The sequence below is a fragment of the Stenella coeruleoalba genome (assembly GCF_951394435.1).
Source record: "Stenella coeruleoalba genome assembly, chromosome: 1".
NCBI classification, from domain to species: domain Eukaryota; kingdom Metazoa; phylum Chordata; class Mammalia; order Artiodactyla; family Delphinidae; genus Stenella; species Stenella coeruleoalba.
In genome coordinates this window covers 121,699,693-121,723,571 of record NC_137169.1, presented here as the reverse complement: position 1 = coordinate 121,723,571, position 23,879 = coordinate 121,699,693, and the positions used below count along the sequence as shown (strand labels likewise).

The 23,879-nt window shown below is 43.9% G+C and overlaps 1 long non-coding RNA gene across 35 annotated transcripts in view; it reads left to right on the top strand.

Annotated features, from left to right (window-relative positions):
• The window catches only part of LOC307186525, a 2,785,769-nt gene that overhangs the window by 2,055,826 nt on the left and 706,064 nt on the right, over window positions 1-23,879 (top strand). The window contains exon 8 of one of the 35 annotated variants that reach the window (XR_013828365.1): window positions 443-524. The exons of the other annotated variants lie outside the window; for them this stretch is intronic. This is a non-coding gene — a long non-coding RNA (uncharacterized lncRNA). The remainder of the gene's footprint in view (window positions 1-442; window positions 525-23,879) is intronic. 35 annotated transcript variants of the gene reach the window in all.

Below are 23,879 nucleotides of genomic sequence, written 5' to 3'. Positions count from 1 at the left end.
TGGAATGGGTCCCATGCAATATGACTTCAAAGGGTCTTCATTTGCTCACCGAACCTCTCCAATCCTATCACTGCTGCGTTTATGCCCCTGTACACACGCTTGATTCTCTTTTGGAGACATAGCAATCCATAGGTTTTAAGATACTTACTAGCCAGGTACATTCTTAGGCATTTAATATGGGGTGTTGAGTCCATTTCGTTGAGCAAGGAGTAGCTCTTGTCTATTCCATATTTGGCTTAAGGAACTTTATCTGTGCTCATTTCAATCTCTGGTTTTATGCAGCACCCCAACTCACCTTTCCCCTTAAGCAAGCATAAGTTGCTTTTCTAAATTTGAGACCCTGTTCTGTTTTGGAATTCAGTTCCTGTGTAGCCAAGTTTACATTCTGTGTATTAGTGATATCTTATGATATTTCTTTTTCTGTGTGACTTATTTCAGTTAGAATCATCGTACCTGAATCCACTCATTATGCTGCTACGGGCCTGATGACATAGATTTCATTTCTGAGTGATACTGCATTGTACGTAAGTACCACAAGTTCTTTATCCATTTTTCACTTTCTGTGATATTGAACTTGTACGGTAAACGAGGTTCTTGTAAACAGAGGCGTCCCAAACATTGGGGTGGCTGTGTCTTTTTTATTTTAATTTCCCTAAGCTATAGGACCATAAGTGGCAGTGCCCTAGGCTCTGTTGCTTTGTTTTTTAGATGTTTCAGGAAACACCATACACTTCTCCCGAGTGTCTGTTGGCAATTTATATCCCGCCCATCAGCATAACAAGGCTCCCAGTTCTCCATGGCCTGTCCTGCCTTTCTGGATTTTACACTTTTTTAAGATGGCCCTTTTGACCGGGGGGAAGTGAGACTTCATTGTAGTGCAGATTTCCTTTGCAAGCTTGCTTGGTTGGCCAAAAAGGGCGTATGCGTTTTTTCCTGAATATATTCAGGAAAAAACGCATACGCCCTTTTTGGCCAAGTGCATCATTGTGGACGTTCTGCCTCTTTTCCTATGCTTTCAATGCAATTCCAGTCTACCTCCTGAAATCGGTTTCCTGCAATTCTGCCCCGCTTTCAAGTCCTCTTGGCAGCCTTACTTCAGTCTATTTTTGGACGATAGCTGTCATTTATAACTCTGCAGGTTTGTGAATTACAGTGCCCCTGAGCTCCTTTCTTCAACTCGCTTTCTTGTGACCTGGCCGCAACACCGCAGGATGGCTTCAGGCCCTAATCTGGTTCTGGCACGGCACGCTGAACCTTTGGTTATTTCCTCCTCCTGGTGGGAAATGAGAGTTAAATTTGCCCGTCCAGACACCTCCAGCTAGCCTCTCATTGGTTCTCGCTATTCCTGTTCATCTTCCGCAGAAATTGCAAACTTTGCCAAACAGGAGGTTAAAGGCGCTGACTCTCCAAGTGGGGAGAGTGTTAGTAAAGCATCTGGAATGTTGCACCCGAGTACCAGGGGAGGAAAACTGAGACATATTTGAACACGTCTCCCGATCTCATGGTTGATCATACTCTGGGTTCCACATGCATGTTTTAGCTGAAGGAAGAATACCTAAAACCTGGGTAGTTGAAACCCGTGGAATGGGTACCATGCAATATGACTTCAAAGGGTCTTCATTTGCTCACCGAACCTCTCCAATCCTATCACTGCTGCGTTTATGCCCCTGTACACATGCTTTATTCTCTTTCGGAGACATAGCAATCCATAGGTTTTAAGATACTTACTAGTCAGGTACATTCTTAGGCGTTTAATATGCGGTGTTGAGTCCATTTCGTTGAGCAAGGAGTAGCTCTTGTCTATTCCATATTTGGCTTAAGGAACTTTATCTGTGCTCATTTCAATCTCTGGTTTTATGCAGCACCCCAACTCACCTTTACCCTTAAGCAAGCATAAGTTGTTTTTCTAAATTTGAGACCCTGTTCTGTTCTGTAATTCAGTTCCTGTGTAGCCAAGTTTACATTCCGTGTATTACTGATATCTTATGATGTTTCTTTTTCTGTGTGACTTATTTCAGTTAGAATCATCATACCTGAATCCACTCATTGTGCTGCTAAGGGCCTGATGACACAGATTTCATTGCTGAGTGATATTGCTTTGTAAGTAAATACCACAACTTCTTTATCCATTTTTCACTTTCTGCGATGTTGAACTTGTACTGTAAACGAGGTTCTTGTAAACAGAGGCGTCCCAAACTTTGGGGTGGCTGTGTCTTTTTGATTTTAATTTCCCTAAGCTATAGGACCATAAGTGGAAGTGCCCTAGGCTCTGTTGCTTTGTTTTTTAGATGTTTCAGGAAACACCATACACTTCTCCCGAGTGGTTGTTGGCAATTTACATCCCGCCCATCAGCATAACAAGGCTCCCAGTTCTCCATGGCCTGTCCTGCCTTTCTGGATTTTACACTTTTTTCAGATGGCCCTTTTGACCGGGGGGAAGTGAGACTTCATTGTAGTGCAGATTTCCTTTGCAAGCTTGCTTGGTTGGCCAAAAAGGGCGTATGCGTTTTTTCCTGAATATATTCAGGAAAAAACGCATACGCCCTTTTTGGCCAAGTGCATCATTGTGGACGTTCTGCCTCTTTTCTTATGCTTTCAATGCAATTCCAGTCTACCTCCTGAAATCGGTTTCCTGCAATTCTGCCCCGCTTTCAAGTCCTCTTGGCAGCCTTACTTCAGTCTATTTTTGGACGATAGCTGTCATTTATAACTCTGCAGGTTTGTGAATTACAGTGCCCCTGAGCTCCTTTCTTCAACTCGCTTTCTTGTGACCTGGCCGCAACACCGCAGGATGGCTTCAGGCCCTAATCTGGTTCCGGCACGGCACACTGAGCCTTTGGTTATTTCCTCTTCCTGGTGGGAAATGAGAGTTAAATTTGCCCGTCCAGACACCTCCAGCTAGCCTCTCATTAGTTCTCGCTATTCCTGTTCATCTTCCGCAGAAATTGCAAACTGAGCCAAACAGGAGGTTAAAGGCGCTGACTCTCCAAGTGGGGAGAGTGTTAGTAAAGCGTCTGGAATGTTGCACCCGAGTACCAGGGGAGGAAAACTGAGACATATTTGAACACGTCTCCCGTTCACATGGTTGATCATACTTGGGTTCCACATGCATGTTTTAGCTGAAGGAAGAATACCTTAAACCTGGAGAGTTGAGACCCGTGGAATGGGTACCATGCAATATGACTTCAAAGGGTCTTCATTTGCTCACCGAACCTCTCCAATCCTATCACTGCTGCGTTTATGCCCCTGTACACATGCTTGATTCTCTTTTGGAGACATAGCAATCCATAGGTTTTACGATACTTACTAGTCAGATACATTCTTAGGCGTTTAATATGCGGTGTTGAGTCCATTTCGTTGAGCAAGGAGTAGCTCCTGTCTATTCCATATTTGACTTAAGGAACTTTATCTGTGCTCATTTCAATCTCTGGTTTTATGCAGCACCCCAACTCACCTTTACCCTTAAGCAAGCATAAGTTGGTTTTCTAAATTTGAGACCCTGTTCTGTTTTGGAATGCAGTTCCTGTGTAGCCAAGTTTACATTCCGTGTATTAGTGATATCTTATGATGTTTCTTTTTCTGTGTGACTTATTTCAGTTAGAATCATCGTACCTGAATCCACTCATTATGCTGCTACGGGCCTGATGACATAGATTTCATTGCTGAGTGATACTGCGTTGTAAGTAAATACCACAAGTTCTTTATCCATTTTTCACTTTCTGCGATGTTGAACTTGTACTGTAAACGAGGTTCTTGTAAACAGAGCCGTTCCAAACTTTGGGGTGGCTGTGTCTTTTTGATTTTAATTTCCCTAAGCTATAGGACCATAAGTGGAAGTGCCCTAGGTTCTGTTGCTTTGTTTTTTAGATGTTTCAGGAAACACCATACACTTCTCCCGAGTGGTTGTTGGCAATTTACATCCCGCCCATCAGCATAACAAGGCTCCCAGTTCTCCATGGCCTGTCCTGCCTTTCTGGATTTTACACTTTTTTCAGATGGCCCTTTTGACCGGGGGGAAGTGAGACTTCATTGTAGTGCAGATTTCCTTTGCAAGCTTGCTTGGTTGGCCAAAAAGGGCGTATGCGTTTTTTCCTGAATATATTCAGGAAAAAACGCATACGCCCTTTTTGGCCAAGTGCATCATTGTGGACGTTCTGCCTCTTTTCCTATGGTTTCAATGCAATTCCAGTCTACCTCCTGAAATCGGTTTCCTGCAATTCTGCCCCGCTTTCAAGTCCTCTTGGCAGCCTTACTTCAGTCTATTTTTGGACGATAGCTGTCATTTATAACTCTGCAGGTTTGTGAATTACAGTGCCCCTGAGCTCCTTTCTTCAACTCGCTTTCTTGTGAGCTGGCCGCAACACCGCAGGATGGCTTCAGGCCCTAATCTGGTTCCGGCACGGCACGCTGAGCCTTTGGTTATTTCCTCTTCCTGGTGGGAAATGAGAGTTAAATTTGCCCGTCCAGACACCTCCAGCTAGTCTCTCATTGGTTCTCGCTATTCCTGTTCATCTTCCGCAGAAATTGCAAACTGGGGCAAACAGGAGGTTAAAGGCACTGACTCTCCAAGTAGGGAGAGTGTTAGTAAAGCGTCTGGAATGTTGCACCCGAGTACCAGGGTACAAAAACTGAGACATATTTGAGCACGTCTCCCGATCACATGGTTGATCATACTCTAGGTTCCACATGCATGTTTTAGCTGAAGGAAGAATACCTTAAACCTGGGTAGTTGAAACCCGTGGAATGGGTACCATGCAATATGACTTCAAAGGGTCTTCATTTGCTCACCGAACCTCTCCAATCCTATCACTGCTGCGTTTATGCCCCTGTACACATGCTTGATTCTCTTTCGGAGACATAGCAATCTGTAGGTTTTAAGATACTTACTAGTCAGGTACATTCTTAGGCGTTTAATATGCGGTGTTGAGTCCATTTCGTTGAGCAAGGAGTAGCTCTTGTCTATTCCATATTTGGCTTAAGGAACTTTATCTGTGCTCATTTCAATCTCTGGTTTTATGCAGCACCCCAACTCACCTTTACCCTTAAGCAAGCATAAGTTGTTTTTCTAAATTTGAGACCCTGTTCTGTTCTGTAATTCAGTTCCTGTGTAGCCAAGTTTACATTCCGTGTATTACTGATATCTTATGATGTTTCTTTTTCTGTGTGACTTATTTCAGTTAGAATCATCATACGTGAATCCACTCATTGTGCTGCTAAGGGCCTGATGACACAGATTTCATTGCTGAGTGATATTGCTTTGTAAGTAAATACCACAACTTCTTTATCCATTTTTCACTTTCTGCGATGTTGAACTTGTACTGTAAACGAGGTTCTTGTAAACAGAGCCGTTCCAAACTTTGGGGTGGCTGTGTCTTTTTGATTTTAAATTCCCTAAGCTATAGGACCATAAGTGGAAGTGCCCTAGGCTCTGTTGCTTTGTTTTTTAGATGTTTCAGGAAACACCATACACTTCTCCCGAGTGGTTGTTGGCAATTTACATCCCGCCCATCAGCATAACAAGGCTCCCAGTTCTCCATGGCCTGTCCTGCCTTTCTGGATTTTACACTTTTTTCAGATGGCCCTTTTGACCGGGGGGAAGTGAGACTTCATTGTAGTGCAGATTTCCTTTGCAAGCTTGCTTGGTTGGCCAAAAAGGGCGTATGCGTTTTTTCCTGAATATATTCAGGAAAAAACGCATACGCCCTTTTTGGCCAAGTGCATCATTGTGGACGTTCTGCCTCTTTTCCTATGCTTTCAATGCAATTCCAGTCTACCTCCTGAAATCGGTTTCCTGCAATTCTGCCCCGCTTTCAAGTCCTCTTGGCAGCCTTACTTCAGTCTATTTTTGGACGATAGCTGTCATTTATAACTCTGCAGGTTTGTGAATTACAGTGCCCCTGAGCTCCTTTCTTCAACTCGCTTTCTTTTGAGCTGGCCGCAACACCGCAGGATGGCTTCAGGCCCTAATCTCGTTCTGGCATGGCACGCTGAGCCTTTGGTTAATTCCTCTTCCTGGTGGGAAATGAGAGTTAAATTTGCCCGTCCAGAAACCTCCAGCTAGTCTCCATTGGTTCTCGCTATTCCTGTTCATCTTCCGCAGATATTGCAAACTGGGCCAAACAGGAGGTTAAAGGGACTGACTCTCCAAGTGGGGAGAGTGTTAGTAAAGCGTCTGGAATGTTGCACCCGAGTACCAGGGTACGAAAACTGAGACATATTTGAACACGTCTCCCGATCACATGGTTGATCATACTCTAGGTTCCACATGCATGTTTTAGCTGAAGGAAGAATACCTTAAACCTGGGTAGTTGAAACCCGTGGAATGGGTACCATGCAATATGACTTCAAAGGGTCTTCATTTGCTCACCGAACCTCTCCAATCCTATCACTGCTGCGTTTATGCCCCTGTACACATGCTTGATTCTCTTTTGGAGACATAGCAATCCATAGGTTTTAAGATACTTACAAGTCAGGTACATTCTTAGGCGTTTAATATGCGGTGTTGAGTCCATTTCGTTGAGCAAGGAGTAGCTCTTGTCTATTCCATATTTGGCTTAAGGAACTTTATCTGTGCTCATTTCAATCTCTGGTTTTATGCAGCACCCCAACTCACCTTTACCCTTAAGCAAGCATAAGTTGTTTTTCTAAATTTGAGACCCTGTTCTGTTCTGTAATTCAGTTCCTGTGTAGCCAAGTTTACATTCCGTGTATTACTGATATCTTATGATGTTTCTTTTTCTGTGTGACTTATTTCAGTTAGAATCATCATACGTGAATCCACTCATTGTGCTGCTAAGGGCCTGATGACACAGATTTCATTGCTGAGTGATATTGCTTTGTAAGTAAATACCACAACTTCTTTATCCATTTTTCACTTTCTGCGATGTTGAACTTGTACTGTAAACGAGGTTCTTGTAAACAGAGCCGTTCCAAACTTTGGGGTGGCTGTGTCTTTTTGATTTTAAATTCCCTAAGCTATAGGACCATAAGTGGAAGTGCCCTAGGCTCTGTTGCTTTGTTTTTTAGATGTTTCAGGAAACACCATACACTTCTCCCGAGTGGTTGTTGGCAATTTACATCCCGCCCATCAGCATAACAAGGCTCCCAGTTCTCTATGGCCTGTCCTGCCTTTCTGGATTTTACACTTTTTTCAGATGGCCCTTTTGACCGGGGGGAAGTGAGACTTCATTGTAGTGCAGATTTCCTTTGCAAGCTTGCTTGGTTGACCAAAAAGGGCGTATGCGTTTTTTCCTGAATATATTCAGGAAAAAACGCATACGCCCTTTTTGGCCAAGTGCATCATTGTGGACGTTCTGCCTCTTTAACTATGCTTTCAATGCAATTCCAGTCTACCTCCTGAAATCGGTTTCCTGCAATTCTGCCCCGCTTTCAAGTCCTCTTGGCAGCCTTACTTCAGTCTATTTTTGGACGATAGCTGTCATTTATAACTCTGCAGGTTTGTGAATTACAGTGCCCCTGAGCTCCTTTCTTCAACTCGCTTTCTTGTGAGCTGGCCGCAACACCGCAGGATGGCTTCAGGCCCTAATCTGGTTCCGGCACGGCACGCTGAGCCTTTGGTTAATTCCTCTTCCTGGTGGGAAATGAGAGTTAAATTTGCCCGTCCAGACACCTCCAGCTAGTCTCTCATTGGTTCTCGCTATTCCTGTTCATCTTCCACAGAAATTGCAAACTGGGCCAAACAGGAGGTTAAAGGCACTGACTCTCCAAGTCGGGAGAGTGTTAGTAAAGCATCTGGAATGTTGCACCCGAGTACCAGGGGAGGAAAACTGAGACATATTTGAACACGTCTCCCGATCACATGGTTGATCATACTCTAGGTTCCACATGCATGTTTTAGCTGAAGGAAGAATACCTTAAACCTGGAGAGTTGAGACCCGTGGAATGGGTACCATGCAATATGACTTCAAAGGGTCTTCATTTGCTCACCGAACCTCTCCAATCCTATCACTGCTGCGTTTATGCCCCTGTACACATGCTTGATTCTCTTTTGGAGACATAGCAATCCATAGGTTTTACGATACTTACTAGTCAGATACATTCTTAGGCGTTTAATATGCGGTGTTGAGTCCATTTCGTTGAGCAAGGAGTAGCTCCTGTCTATTCCATATTTGACTTAAGGAACTTTATCTGTGCTCATTTCAATCTCTGGTTTTATGCAGCACCCCAACTCACCTTTACCCTTAAGCAAGCATAAGTTGGTTTTCTAAATTTGAGACCCTGTTCTGTTTTGGAATGCAGTTCCTGTGTAGCCAAGTTTACATTCCGTGTATTAGTGATATCTTATGATGTTTCTTTTTCTGTGTGACTTATTTCAGTTAGAATCATCGTACCTGAATCCACTCATTATGCTGCTACGGGCCTGATGACATAGATTTCATTGCTGAGTGATACTGCGTTGTAAGTAAATACCACAAGTTCTTTATCCATTTTTCACTTTCTGCGATGTTGAACTTGTACTGTAAACGAGGTTCTTGTAAACAGAGCCATTCCAAACTTTGGGGTGGCTGTGTCTTTTTGATTTTAATTTCCCTAAGCTATAGGACCATAAGTGGAAGTGCCCTAGGCTCTGTTGCTTTGTTTTTTAGATGTTTCAGGAAACACCATACACTTCTCCCAAGTGTCTGTTGGCAATTTACATCCCGCCCATCAGCATAACAAGGCTCCCAGTTCTCCATGGCCTGTCCTGCCTTTCTGGATTTTACACTTTTTTCAGATGGCCCTTTTGACCGGGGGGAAGTGAGACTTCATTGTAGTGCAGATTTCCTTTGCAAGCTTGCTTGGTTGGCCAAAAAGGGCGTATGCGTTTTTTCCTGAATATATTCAGGAAAAAACGCATACGCCCTTTTTGGCCAAGTGCATCATTGTGGACGTTCTGCCTCTTTTCCTATGCTTTCAATGCAATTCCAGTCTACCTCCTGAAATCGGTTTCCTGCAATTCTGCCCCGCTTTCAAGTCCTCTTGGCAGCCTTACTTCAGTCTATTTTTGGACGATAGCTGTCATTTATAACTCTGCAGGTTTGTGAATTACAGTGCCCCTGAGGTCCTTTCTTCAACTCGCTTTCTTGTGAGCTGGTCGCAACACCGCAGGATGGCTTCAGGCCCTAATCTGGTTCCGGCACGGCACGCTGAGCCTTTGGTTATTTCCTCTTCCTGGTGGGAAATGAGAGTTAAATTTGCCCGTCCAGACACCTCCAGCTAGCCTCTCATTGGTTCTCGCTATTCCTGTTCATCTTCCGCAGAAATTGCAAACTGAGCCAAATAGGAGGTTAAAGGCGCTGACTCTCCAAGTGGGGAGAGTGTTAGTAAAGCGTCTGGAATGTTGCACCCGAGTACCAGGGGAGGAAAACTGAGACATATTTGAACACGTCTCCCGTTCACATGGTTGATCATACTCTGGGTTCCACATGCATGTTTTAGCTGAAGGAAGAATACCTTAAACCTGGGTAGTTGAAACCCATGGAATGGGTACAATGCAATATGACTTCAAAGGGTCTTCATTTGCTCACCGAACCTCTTCAATCCTATCACTGCTGCGTTTATGCCCCTGTACACATGCTTGATTCTCTTTTGGAGACATAGCAATCCATAGGTTTTAAGATACTTACTAGTCAGGTACATTCTTAGGCGTTTAATATGGGGTGTTGAGTCCATTTCGTTGAGCAAGGAGTAGCTCTTGTCTATTCCATATTTGGCTTAAGGAACTTTATCTGTGCTCATTTCAATCTCTGGTTTTATGCAGCACCCCAACTCACCTTTCCCCTTAAGCAAGCATAAGTTGGTTTTCTAAATTTGAGACCCTGTTCTGTTCTGTAATTCAGTTCCTGTGTAGCCAAGTTTACATTCCGTGTATTAGTGATATCTTATGATGTTTCTTTTTCTGTGTGACTTATTTCAGTTAGAATCATCGTACCTGAATCCACTCACTATGCTGCTACGGGCCTGATGACATAGATTTCATTGCTGAGTGATACTGCGTTGTAAGTAAATACCACAAGTTCTTTATCCATTTTTCACTTTCTGCGATGTTGAACTTGTACTGTAAACGAGGTTCTTGTAAACAGAGCCATTCCAAACTTTGGGGTGGCTGTGTCTTTTTGATTTTAATTTCCCTAAGCTATAGGACCATAAGTGGAAGTGCCCTAGGCTCTGTTGCTTTGTTTTTTAGATGTTTCAGGAAACACCATACACTTCTCCCAAGTGTCTGTTGGCAATTTACATCCCGCCCATCAGCATAACAAGGCTCCCAGTTCTCCATGGCCTGACCTGCCTTTCTGGATTTTACACTTTTTTCAGATGGCCCTTTTGACCGGGGGGAAGTGAGACTTCATTGTAGTGCAGATTTCCTTTGCAAGCTTGCTTGGTTGGCCAAAAAGGGCGTATGCGTTTTTTCCTGAATATATTCAGGAAAAAACGCATACGCCCTTTTTGGCCAAGTGCATCATTGTGGACGTTCTGCCTCTTTTCCTATGCTTTCAATGCAATTCCAGTCTACCTCCTGAAATCGGTTTCCTGCAATTCTGCCCCGCTTTCAAGTCCTCTTGGCAGCCTTACTTCAGTCTATTTTTGGACGATAGCTGTCATTTATAACTCTGCAGGTTTGTGAATTACAGTGCCCCTGAGGTCCTTTCTTCAACTCGCTTTCTTGTGAGCTGGTCGCAACACCGCAGGATGGCTTCAGGCCCTAATCTGGTTCCGGCACGGCACGCTGAGCCTTTGGTTATTTCCTCTTCCTGGTGGGAAATGAGAGTTAAATTTGCCCGTCCAGACACCTCCAGCTAGCCTCTCATTGGTTCTCGCTATTCCTGTTCATCTTCCGCAGAAATTGCAAACTGAGCCAAATAGGAGGTTAAAGGCGCTGACTCTCCAAGTGGGGAGAGTGTTAGTAAAGCGTCTGGAATGTTGCACCCGAGTACCAGGGGACGAAAACTGAGACATATTTGAACACGTCTCCCGTTCACATGGTTGATCATACTCTGGGTTCCACATGCATGTTTTAGCTGAAGGAAGAATACCTTAAACCTGGGTAGTTGAAACCCATGGAATGGGTACAATGCAATATGACTTCAAAGGGTCTTCATTTGCTCACCGAACCTCTTCAATCCTATCACTGCTGCGTTTATGCCCCTGTACACATGCTTGATTCTCTTTTGGAGACATAGCAATCCATAGGTTTTAAGATACTTACTAGTCAGGTACATTCTTAGGCGTTTAATATGGGGTGTTGAGTCCATTTCGTTGAGCAAGGAGTAGCTCTTGTCTATTCCATATTTGACTTAAGGAACTTTATCTGTGCTCATTTCAATCTCTGGTTTTATGCAGCACCCCAACTCACCTTTCCCCTTAAGCAAGCATAAGTTGGTTTTCTAAATTTGAGACCCTGTTCTGTTCTGTAATTCAGTTCCTGTGTAGCCAAGTTTACATTCCGTGTATTACTGATATCTTATGATGTTTCTTTTTCTCTGTGACTTATTTCAGTTAGAATCATCGTACCTGAATCCACTCACTATGCTGCTACGGGCCTCATGACATAGTTTTCATTGCTGAGTGATACTGCGTTGTAAGTAAATACCACAAGTTCTTTATCCATTTTTCACTTTCTGCGATGTTGAACTTGTACTGTAAACGAGGTTCTTGTAAACAGAGGCGTCCCAAACTTTGGGGTGGCTGTGTCTTTTTGATTTTAATTTCCCTAAGCTATAGGACCATAAGTGGCAGTGCCCTAGGCTCTGTTGCTTTGTTTTTTAGATGTTTCAGGAAACACCATACACTTCTCCCGAGTGGTTGTTGGCAATTTAAATCCCGCCCTTCAGCATAACAAGGCTCCCAGTTCTCCATGGCCTGTCCTGCCTTTCTGGATTTTACACTTTTTTCAGATGGCCCTTTTGACTGGGGGGAAGTGAGACTTCATTGTAGTGCAGATTTCCTTTGCAAGCTTGCTTGGTTGGCCAAAAAGGGCGTATGCGTTTTTTCCTGAATATATTCAGGAAAAAACGCATACGCCCTTTTTGGCCAAGTGCATCATTGTGGACATTCTGCCTCTTTTCCTATGCTTTCAATGCAATTCCAGTCTACCTCCTGAAATCGGTTTCCTGCAATTCTGCCCCGCTTTCAAGTCCTCTTGGCAGCCTTACTTCAGTCTATTTTTGGACGATAGCTGTCATTTATAACTCTGCAGGTTTGTGAATTACAGTGCCCCTGAGCTCCTTTCTTCAACTCGCTTTCTTGTGACCTGGCCGCAACACCGCAGGATGGCTTCAGGCCCTAATCTGGTTCCGGCACGGCATGCTGAGCCTTTGGTTATTTCCTCATCCTGGTGGGAAATGAGAGTTAAATTTGCCCGTCCAGACACCTCCAGCTAGTCTCTCATTGGTTCTCGCTATTCCTGTTCATCTTCCGCAGAAATTGCAAACTGGGCCAAACAGGAGGTTAAAGGGACTGACTCTCCAGGTCGGGAGAGTGTTAGTAAAGCGTCTGGAACGTTGCACCCGAGTACCAGGGGAGAAAAACTGAGACATATTTGAACACATCTCCCGATCACATGGTTGATCATACTCTAGGTTCCACATGCATGTTTTAGCTTAAGGAAGAATACCTTAAACCTGGGTAGTTGAAACCCGTGGAATGGGTACCATGCAATATGACTTCAAAGGGTCTTCATTTGCTCACCAAACCTCTCCAATCCTATCACTGCTGCGTTTATGCCCCTGTACACATGCTTGATTCTCTTTCGGAGACATAGCAATCCATAGGTTTTAAGATACTTACTAGTCAGGTACATTCTTAGGCGTTTAATATAGGGTGTTGAGTCCATTTCGTTGAGCAAGGAGTAGCTCTTGTCTATTCCATATTTGGCTTAAGGAACTTTATCTGTGCTCATTTCAATCTCTGGTTTTATGCAGCACCCCAACTCACCTTTACCCTTAAGCAAGAATAAGTTGGTTTTCTAAATTTGAGACCCTGTTCTGTTCTGTAATTCAGTTCCTGTGTAGCCAAGTTTACATTCCGTGTATTACTGATATCTTATGATGTTTCTTTTTCTGTGTGACTTATTTCAGTTAGAATCATCATACCTGAATCCACTCATTGTGCTGCTAAGGGCCTGATGACACAGATTTCATTGCTGAGTGATATTGCTTTGTAAGTAAATACCACAACTTCTTTATCCATTTTTCACTTTCTGCGATGTTGAACTTGTACTGTAAACGAGGTTCTTGTAAACAGAGCCGTTCCAAACTTTGGGGTGGCTGTGTCTTTTTGATTTTAATTTCCCTAAGCTATAGGACCATAAGTGGAAGTGCCCTAGGTTCTGTTGCTTTGTTTTTTAGATGTTTCAGGAAACACCATACACTTCTCCCGAGTGGTTGTTGGCAATTTACATCCCGCCCATCAGCATAACAAGGCTCCCAGTTCTCCATGGCCTGTCCTGCCTTTCTGGATTTTACACTTTTTTCAGATGGCCCTTTTGACCGGGGGGAAGTGAGACTTCATTGTAGTGCAGATTTCCTTTGCAAGCTTGCTTGGTTGGCCAAAAAGGGCGTATGCGTTTTTTCCTGAATATATTCAGGAAAAAACGCATACGCCCTTTTTGGCCAAGTGCATCATTGTGGACGTTCTGCCTCTTTTCCTATGCTTTCAATGCAATTCCAGTCTACCTCCTGAAATCGGTTTCCTGCAATTCTGCCCCGCTTTCAAGTCCTCTTGGCAGCCTTACTTCAGTATATTTTTGGACGATAGCTGTCATTTATAACTCTGCAGGTTTGTGAATTACAGTGCCCCTGAGCTCCTTTCTTCAACTCGCTTTCTTGTGAGCTGGCCGCAACACCGCTGGATGGCTTCAGGCCCTAATCTGGTTCCGGCACGGCACACTGAGCCTTTGGTTATTTCCTCTTCCTGGTGGGAAATGAGAGTTAAATTTGCCCGTCCAGAAACCTCCAGCTAGCCACTCATTGGTTCTCACTATTCCTGTTCATCTTCCGCAGAAATTGCAAACTGAGCCAAACAGGAGGTTAAAGGCGCTGACTCTCCAAGTGGGGAGAGTGTTAGTAAAGCGTCTGGAATGTTGCACCCGAGTACCAGGGGAGGAAAACTGAGACATATTTGAACACGTCTCCCGTTCACATGGTTGATCATACTTGGGTTCCACATGCATGTTTTAGCTGAAGGAAGAATACCTTAAACCTGGAGAGTTGAGACCCGTGGAATGGGTACCATGCAATATGACTTCAAAGGGTCTTCATTTGCTCACCGAACCTCTCCAATCCTATCACTGCTGCGTTTATGCCCCTGTACACACGCTTGATTCTCTTTTGGAGACATAGCAATCCATAGGTTTTAAGATACTTACTAGTCAGGTACATTCTTAGGCGTTTAATATGCGGTGTTGAGTCCATTTCGTTGAGCAAGGAATAGCTCTTGTCTATTCCATATTTGACTTAAGGAACTTTATCTCTGCTCATTTCAATCTCTGGTTTTATGAAGCACCCCAACTCACCTTTACCCTTCAGCAAGCATAAGTTGGTTTTTCTAAATTTGAGACCCTGTTCTGTTTTGGAATGCAGTTCCTGTGTAGCCAAGTTTACATTCCGTGTATTAGTGATATCTTATGATGTTTCTTTTTCTGTGTGACTTATTTCAGTTAGAATCATCATACCTGAATCCACTCATTATGCTGCTACGGGCCTGATGACATAGATTTCATTGCTGAGTGATACTGCGTTGTAAGTAAATACCACAAGTTCTTTATCCATTTTTCACTTTCTGCGGTGTTGAACTTGTACTGTAAACGAGGTTCTTGTAAACAGAGGCATCCCAAACTTTGGCGTGGCTGTGTCTTTTTGATTTTAATTTCCCTAAGCTATAGGACCATAAGTGGAAGTGCCCTAGGCTCTGTTGCTTTGTTTTTTAGATGTTTCAGGAAACACCATACACTTCTCCGGAGTGGTTGTTGCCAATTTACATCCCGCCCATCAGCATAACAAGGCTCCCAGTTCTCCATGGCCTGTCCTGCCTTTCTGGATTTTACACTTTTTTCAGATGGCCCTTTTGACCGGGGGGAAGTGAGACTTCATTGTAGTGCAGATTTCCTTTGCAAGCTTGCTTGGTTGGCCAAAAAGGGCGTATGCGTTTTTTCCTGAATATATTCAGGAAAAAACGCATACGCCCTTTTTGGCCAAGTGCATCATTGTGGACGTTCTGCCTCTTTTCCTATGCTTTCAATGCAATTCCAGTCTACCTCCTGAAATCTGTTTCCTGCAATTCTGCCCCGCTTTCAAGTCCTCTTGGCAGCCTTACTTCAGTCTATTTTTGGACGATAGCTGTCATTTATAACTCTGCAGGTTTGTGAATTACAGTGCCCCTGAGCTCCTTTCTTCAACTCGCTTTCTTGTGACCTGGCCGCAACACCGCAGGATGGCTTCAGGCCCTAATCTGGTTCCGGCACGGCACGCTAAGCCTTTGGTAATTTTCTCATCCTGGTGGGAAATGAGAGTTAAATTTGCCTGTCCAGACACCTCCAGCTAGTCTCTCATTGGTTCTCGCTATTCCTGTTCATCTTCCGCAGAAATTGCAAACTGGGCCAAACAGGAGGTTAAAGGCGCTGACTCTCCAAGTGGGGAGAGTGTTAGTAAAGCGTCTGGAATGTTGCACCCGAGTACCAGGGTACGAAAACTGAGACATATTTGAACACGTCTCCTGATCACATGGTTGATCATACTTGGGTTCCACATGCATGTTTTAGCTGAAGGAAGAATACCTTAAACCTGGGTAGTTGAAACCCGTGGAATGGGTACCATGCAATATGACTTCAAAGGGTCTTCATTTGCTCACCGAACCTCTCCAATCCTATCACTGCTGCGTTTATGCCCCTGTACACATGCTTGATTCTCTTTCGGAGACATAGCAATCCATAGGTTTTAAGATACTTACTAGTCAGGTACATTCTTAGGCGTTTAACATGGGGTGTTGAGACCATTTCGTTGAGCAAGGAGTAGCTCTTGTTTATTCCATATTTGGCTTAAGGAACTTTATCTGTGCTCATTTCAATCTCTGGTTTTATGCAGCACCCCAACTCACCTTTACCCTTAAGCAAGAATAAGTTGGTTTTCTAAATTTGAGACCCTGTTCTGTTCTGTAATTTAGTTCCTGTGTAGCCAAGTTTACATTCCGTGTATTACTGATATCTTATGATGTTTCTTTTTCTGTGTGACTTATTTCAGTTAGAATCATCATACCTGAATCCACTCATTGTGCTGCTAAGGGCCTGATGACACAGATTTCATTGCTGAGTGATATTGCTTTGTAAGTAAATACCACAACTTCTTTATCCATTTTTCACTTTCTGCGATGTTGAACTTGTACTGTAAACGAGGTTCTTGTAAACAGAGCCGTTCCAAACTTTGGGGTGGCTGTGTCTTTTTGATTTTAATTTCCCTAAGCTATAGGACCAAGAGTGGAAGTGCCCTAGGCTCTGTTGCTTTGTTTTTTAGATGTTTCAGGAAACACCATACACTTCTCCCGAGTGGTTGTTGGCAATTTACATCCCGCCCATCAGCATAACAAGGCTCCCAGTTCTCCATGGCCTGTCCTGCCTTTCTGGATTTTACACTTTTTTAAGATGGCCCTTTTGACCGGGGGGAAGTGAGACTTCATTGTAGTGCAGATTTCCTTTGCAAGCTTGCTTGGTTGGCCATAAAGGGCGTATGCGTTTTTTCCTGAATATATTCAGGAAAAAACGCATACGCCCTTTTTGGCCAAGTGCATCATTGTGGACGTTCTGCCTCTTTTCCTATGCTTTCAATGCAATTCCAGTTTACCTCCTGAAATCGGTTTCCTGCAATTCTGCCCCGCTTTCAAGTCCTCTTGGCAGCCTTACCTCAGTATATTTTTGGACGATAGCTGTCATTTATAACTCTGCAGGTTTGTGAATTACAGTGCCCCTGAGGTCCTTTCTTCAACTCGCTTTCTTGTGCGCTGGCCGCAACACCGCAGGATGGCTTCAGGCCCTAATCTGCTACCGGCACGGCACGCTGAGCCTTTGGTTATTTCCTCTTCCTGGTGGGAAATGAGAGTTAAATTTGCCCGTCCAGACACCTCCAGCTAGTCTCTCATTGGTTCTCGCTATTCCTGTTCATCTTCCGCAGAAATTGCACACTGGGCCAAACAGGAGGTTAAAGGCGCTGACTCTCCAAGTGGGGAGAGTGTTAGTAAAGCGTCTGGAATGTTGCACCCGAGTACCAGGGGAGAAAAACTGAGACATATTTGAACACGTCTCCCGTTCACACGGTTGATCATACTCTGGGTTCCACCTGCATGTTTTAGCTGAAGGAAGAATACTTTAAACCTGCAGAGTTGAGACCCGTGGAATGGGTACCATGCAATATGACTTCAAAGGGTCTTCATTTGCTCACCGAACCTCTCCAATCCTATCACTGCGCGTTTATGCCCCTGTACACACGCTTGATTCTCTTTTGGAGACATAGCAATCCATAGGTTTTAAGATACTTACTAGTCAGGTACATTCTTACGCGTTTAATATGGGGTGTTGAGTCCATTTCGTTGAGCAAGGAGTAGCTCTTGTCTATTCCATATTTGGCTTAAGGAACTTTATCTGTGCTCATTTCAATCTCTGGTTTTATGCAGCACCCCAACTCACCTTTCCCCTTAAGCAAGCATAAGTTGCTTTTCTAAATTTGAGACCCTGTTCTGTTTTGGAATTCAGTTCCTGTGTAGCCAAGTTTACATTCTGTGTATTAGTGGTATCTTATGATGTTTCTTTTTCTGTGTGACTTATTTCAGTTAGAATCATTGTACCTGAATCCACTCATTATGCTGCTACGGGCCTGATGACATAGATTTCATTGCTGAGTGATACTGCATTGTACGTAAGTACCACAAGTTCTTTATCCATTTTTCACTTTCTGTGATATTGAACTTGTACGGTAAACGAGGTTCTTGTAAACAGAGGCGTCCCAAACTTTGGGGTGGCTGTGTCTTTTTTATTTTAATTTCCCTAAGCTATAGGACCATAAGTGGCAGTGCCCTAGGCTCTGTTGCATTGTTTTTTAGATGTTTCAGGAAACACCATACACTTCTCCCAAGTGTCTGTTGGCAATTTACATCCCGCCCATCAGCATAACAAGGCTCCCAGTTCTCCATGGCCTGTCCTGCCTTTCTGGATTTTACACTTTCTTCAGATGGCCCTTTTGACCGGGGGGAAGTGAAACTTCATTGTAGTGCAGATTTCCTTTGCAAGCTTGCTTGGTTGGCCAAAAAGGGCGTATGCGTTTTTTCCTGAATATATTCAGGAAAAAACGCATACGCCCTTTTTGGCCAAGTGCATCATTGTGGACGTTCTGCCTCTTTTCCTATGCTTTCAATGCAATTCCAGTCTACCTCCTGAAATCGGTTTCCTGCAATTCTGCCCCGCTTTCAAGTCCTCTTGGCAGCCTTACCTCAGTATATTTTTGGACGATAGCTGTCATTTATAACTCTGCAGGTTTGTGAATTACAGTGCCCCTGAGCTCCTTTCTTCAACTCGCTTTCTTGTGAGCTAGCCGCAACACTGCAGGATGGCTTCAGGCCCTAATCTGCTACCGGCACGGCACGCTGAGCCTTTGGTTATTTCCTCTTCCTGGTGGGAAATGAGAGTTAAATTTGCCCGTCCAGACACCTCCAGCTAGTCTCTCATTGGTTCTCCCTATTCCTGTTCATCTTCCGCAGAAATTGCAAACTGGGCCAAACAGGAGGTTAAAGGGACTGACTCTCCAAGTCGGGTGAGTGTTAGTAAAGCATCTGGAATGTTGCACCCGAGTACCAGGGTACGAAAACTGAGACATATTTGAACACGTCTCCTGATCACATGGTTGATCATACTTGGGTTCCACATGCATGTTTTAGCTGAAGGAAGAATACCTTAAACCTGGGTAGTTGAAACCCGTGGAATGGGTACCATGCAATATGACTTCAAAGGGTCTTCATTTGCTCACCGAACCTCTCCAATCCTATCACTGCTGCGTTTATGCCCCTGTACACATGCTTGATTCTCTTTCGGAGACATAGCAATCCATAGGTTTTAAGATACTTACTAGTCAGGTACATTCTTAGGCGTTTAACATGGGGTGTTGAGACCATTTCGTTGAGCAAGGAGTAGCTCTTGTTTATTCCATATTTGGCTTAAGGAACTTTATCTGTGCTCATTTCAATCTCTGGTTTTATGCAGCACCCCAACTCACCTTTACCCTTAAGCAAGAATAAGTTGGTTTTCTAAATTTGAGACCCTGTTCTGTTCTGTAATTTAGTTCCTGTGTAGCCAAGTTTACATTCCGTGTATTACTGATATCTTATGATGTTTCTTTTTCTGTGTGACTTATTTCAGTTAGAATCATCATACCTGAATCCACTCATTGTGCTGCTAAGGGCCTGATGACACAGATTTCATTGCTGAGTGATATTGCTTTGTAAGTAAATACCACAACTTCTTTATCCATTTTTCACTTTCTGCGATGTTGAACTTGTACTGTAAACGAGGTTCTTGTAAACAGAGCCGTTCCAAACTTTGGGGTGGCTGTGTCTTTTTGTTTTTAATTTCCCTAAGCTATAGGACCAAGAGTGGAAGTGCCCTAGGCTCTGTTGCTTTGTTTTTTAGATGTTTCAGGAAACACCATACACTTCTCCCGAGTGGTTGTTGGCAATTTACATCCCGCCCATCAGCATAACAAGGCTCCCAGTTCTCCATGGCCTGTCCTGCCTTTCTGGATTTTACACTTTTTTCAGATGGCCCTTTTGACCGGGGAGAAGTGAGACTTCATTGTAGTGCAGATTTCCTTTGCAAGCTTGCTTGGTTGGCCAAAAAGGGCGTATGCGTTTTCTCCTGAATATATTCAGGAATATATTCAGGAAAAAACGCATACGCCCGTTTTGGCCAAGTGCATCATTGTGGACGTTCTGCCTCTTTTCCTATGCTTTCAATGCAATTCCAGTCTACCTCCTGAAATCGGTTTCCTGCAATTCTGCCCCGCTTTCAAGTCCTCTTGGCAGCCTTTCTTCAGTCTATTTTTGGACGATAGCTGTCATTTATAACTCTGCAGGTTTGTGAATTACAGTGCCCCTGAGCTCCTTTCTTCAACTCGCTTTCTTGTGACCTGGCCGCAACACCGCAGAATGGCTTCAGGCCCTAATCTGGTTCCGGCACGGCACGCTGAGCCTTTGGTTATTTCCTCTTCCTGGTGGGAAATGAGAGTTAAATTTGCCCGTCCAGACACCTCCAGCTAGCCTCTCATTGGTTCTCGCTATTCCTGTTCATCTTCCGCAGAAATTGCAAACTGGGCCAAACAGGAGGTTAAAGGCGCTGACTCTCCAAGTGGGGAGAGTTTAGTAAAGCGTCTGGAATGTTGCACCCGAGTACCAGGGGAGGAAAACTGAGACATATTTGAACACGTCTCCCGTTCACATGGTTGATCATACTTGGGTTCCACATGCATGTTTTAGCTGAAGGAAGAATACCTTAAACCTGGGTACTTGAAACCCGTGGAATGGGTACCATGCAATATGACTTCAAAGGGTCTTCATTTGCTCACCGAACCTCTCCAATCCTATCACTGCTGCGTTTATGCCCCTGTACACATGCTTGATTCTCTTTCGGAGACATAGCAATCCATAGGTTTTAAGATACTTACTAGTCAGGTACATTCTTAGGCGTTTAATATGCGGTGTTGAGTCCATTTCGTTGAGCAAGGAGTAGCTCTTGTCTATTCCATATTTGACTTAAGGAACTTTATCTGTGCTCATTTCAATCTCTGGTTTTATGCAGCACCCCAACTCACCTTTACCCTTAAGCAAGCATAAGTTGGTTTTCTAAATTTGAGACCCTGTTCTGTTCTGTAATTTAGTTCCTGTGTAGCCAAGTTTACATTCCGTGTATTAGTGATATCTTATGATGTTTCTTTTTCTGTGTGACTTATTTCAGTTAGAATCATCGTACCTGAATCCACTCATTATGCTGCTACGGGCCTGATGACATAGATTTCATTGCTGAGTGATACTGCGTTGTAAGTAAATACCACAAGTTCTTTATCCATTTTTCACTTTCTGCGGTGTTGAACTTGTACTGTAAACGAGGTTCTTGTAAACAGAGGCGTCCCAAACTTTGGGGTGGCTGTGTCTTTTTGATTTTAATTTCCCTAAGCTATAGGACCATAAGTGGCAGTGCCCTAGGCTCTGTTGCTTTGTTTTTTAGATGTTTCAGGAAACACCATACACTTCTCCGGAGTGCTTGTTGCCAATTTACATCCCGCCCATCAGCATAACAAGGCTCCCAGTTCTCCATGGCCTGTCCTGCCTTTCTGGATTTTACACTTTTTTCAGATGGCCCTTTTGACCGGGGGGAAGTGAGACTTCATTGTAGTGCAGATTTCCTTTGCAAGCTTGCTTGGTTGACCAAAAAGGGCGTATGCGTTTTTTCCTGAATATATTCAGGAAAAAACGCATACGCCCGTTTTGGCCAAGTGCATCATTGTGGACGTTCTGCCTCTTTTCCTATGCTTTCAATGCAATTCCAGTCTACCTCCTGAAATCGGTTTCCTGCAATTCTGCCCCGCTTTCAAGTCCTCTTGGCAGCCTTACTTCAGTCTATTTTTGGACGATAGCTGTCATTTATAACTCTGCAGGTTTGTGAATTACAGTGCCCCTGAGCTCCTTTCTTCAACTCGCTTTCTTGTGACCTGGCCGCAACACCGCAGGATGGCTTCAGGCCCTAATCCGGTTCCGGCACGGCACGCTGAACCTTTGGTTATTTTCTCATCCTGGTGGGAAATGAGAGTTAAATTTGCCTGTCCAGACACCTCCAGCTAGTCTCTCATTGGTTCTCGCTATTCCTGTTCATCTTCCGCAGAAATTGCAAACTGGGCCAAACAGGAGGTTAAAGGCGCTGACTCTCCAAGTGGGGAGAGTGTTAGTAAAGCGTCTGGAATGTTGCACCCGAGTACCAGGGGAGAAAAACTGAGACATATTTGAACACGTCTCCCGTTCACATGGTTGATCATACTCTGGGTTCCATCTCCATGTTTTAGCTGAAGGAAGAATACTTTAAACCTGCAGAGTTGAGACCCGTGGAATGGGTACCATGCAATATGACTTCAAAGGGTCTTCATTTGCTCACCGAACCTCTCCAATCCTATCACTGCTGCGTTTATGCCCCTGTACACACGCTTGATTCTCTTTTGGAGACATAGCAATCCATAGGTTTTAAGATACTTACTAGTCAGGTACATTCTTAGGCGTTTAATATGGGGTGTTGAGTCCATTTCGTTGAGCAAGGAGTAGCTCTTGTCTATTCCATATTTGGCTTAAGGAACTTTATCTGTGCTCATTTCAATCTCTGGTTTTATGCAGCACCCCAACTCACCTTTCCCCTTAAGCAAGCATAAGTTGGTTTTCTAAATTTGAGACCCTGTTCTGTTTTGGAATTCAGTTCCTGTGTAGCCAAGTTTACATTCTGTGTATTAGTGGTATCTTATGATGTTTCTTTTTCTGTGTGACTTATTTCAGTTAGAATCATTGTACCTGAATCCACTCATTATGCTGCTACGGGCCTGATGACATAGATTTCATTGCTGAGTGATACTGCATTGTACGTAAGTACCACAAGTTCTTTATCCATTTTTCACTTTCTGTGATATTGAACTTGTACGGTAAACGAGGTTCTTGTAAACAGAGGCGTCCCAAACTTTGGGGTGGCTGTGTCTTTTTTATTTTAATTTCCCTAAGCTATAGGACCATAAGTGGCAGTGCCCTAGGCTCTGTTGCATTGTTTTTTAGATGTTTCAGGAAACACCATACACTTCTCCCAAGTGTCTGTTGGCAATTTACATCCCGCCCATCAGCATAACAAGGCTCCCAGTTCTCCATGGCCTGTCCTGCCTTTCTGGATTTTACACTTTCTTCAGATGGCCCTTTTGACCGGGGGGAAGTGAAACTTCATTGTAGTGCAGATTTCCTTTGCAAGCTTGCTTGGTTGGCCAAAAAGGGCGTATGCGTTTTTTCCTGAATATATTCAGGAAAAAACGCATACGCCCTTTTTGGCCAAGTGCATCATTGTGGACGTTCTGCCTCTTTTCCTATGCTTTCAATGCAATTCCAGTCTACCTCCTGAAATCGGTTTCCTGCAATTCTGCCCCGCTTTCAAGTCCTCTTGGCAGCCTTACCTCAGTATATTTTTGGACGATAGCTGTCATTTATAACTCTGCAGGTTTGTGAATTACAGTGCCCCTGAGCTCCTTTCTTCAACTCGCTTTCTTGTGAGCTAGCCGCAACACCGCAGGATGGCTTCAGGCCCTAATCTGCTACCGGCACGGCACGCTGAGCCTTTGGTTATTTCCTCTTCCTGGTGGGAAATGAGAGTTAAATTTGCCCGTCCAGACACCTCCAGCTAGTCTCTCATTGGTTCTCCCTATTCCTGTTCATCTTCCGCAGAAATTGCAAACTGGGCCAAACAGGAGGTTAAAGGGACTGACTCTCCAAGTCGGGTGAGTGTTAGTAAAGCATCTGGAATGTTGCACCCGAGTACCAGGGTACGAAAACTGAGACATATTTGAACACGTCTCCTGATCACATGGTTGATCATACTTGGGTTCCACATGCATGTTTTAGCTGAAGGAAGAATACCTTAAACCTGGGTAGTTGAAACCCGTGGAATGGGTACCATGCAATATGACTTCAAAGGGTCTTCATTTGCTCACCGAACCTCTCCAATCCTATCACTGCTGCGTTTATGCCCCTGTACACATGCTTGATTCTCTTTCGGAGACATAGCAATCCATAGGTTTTAAGATACTTACTAGTCAGGTACATTCTTAGGCGTTTAA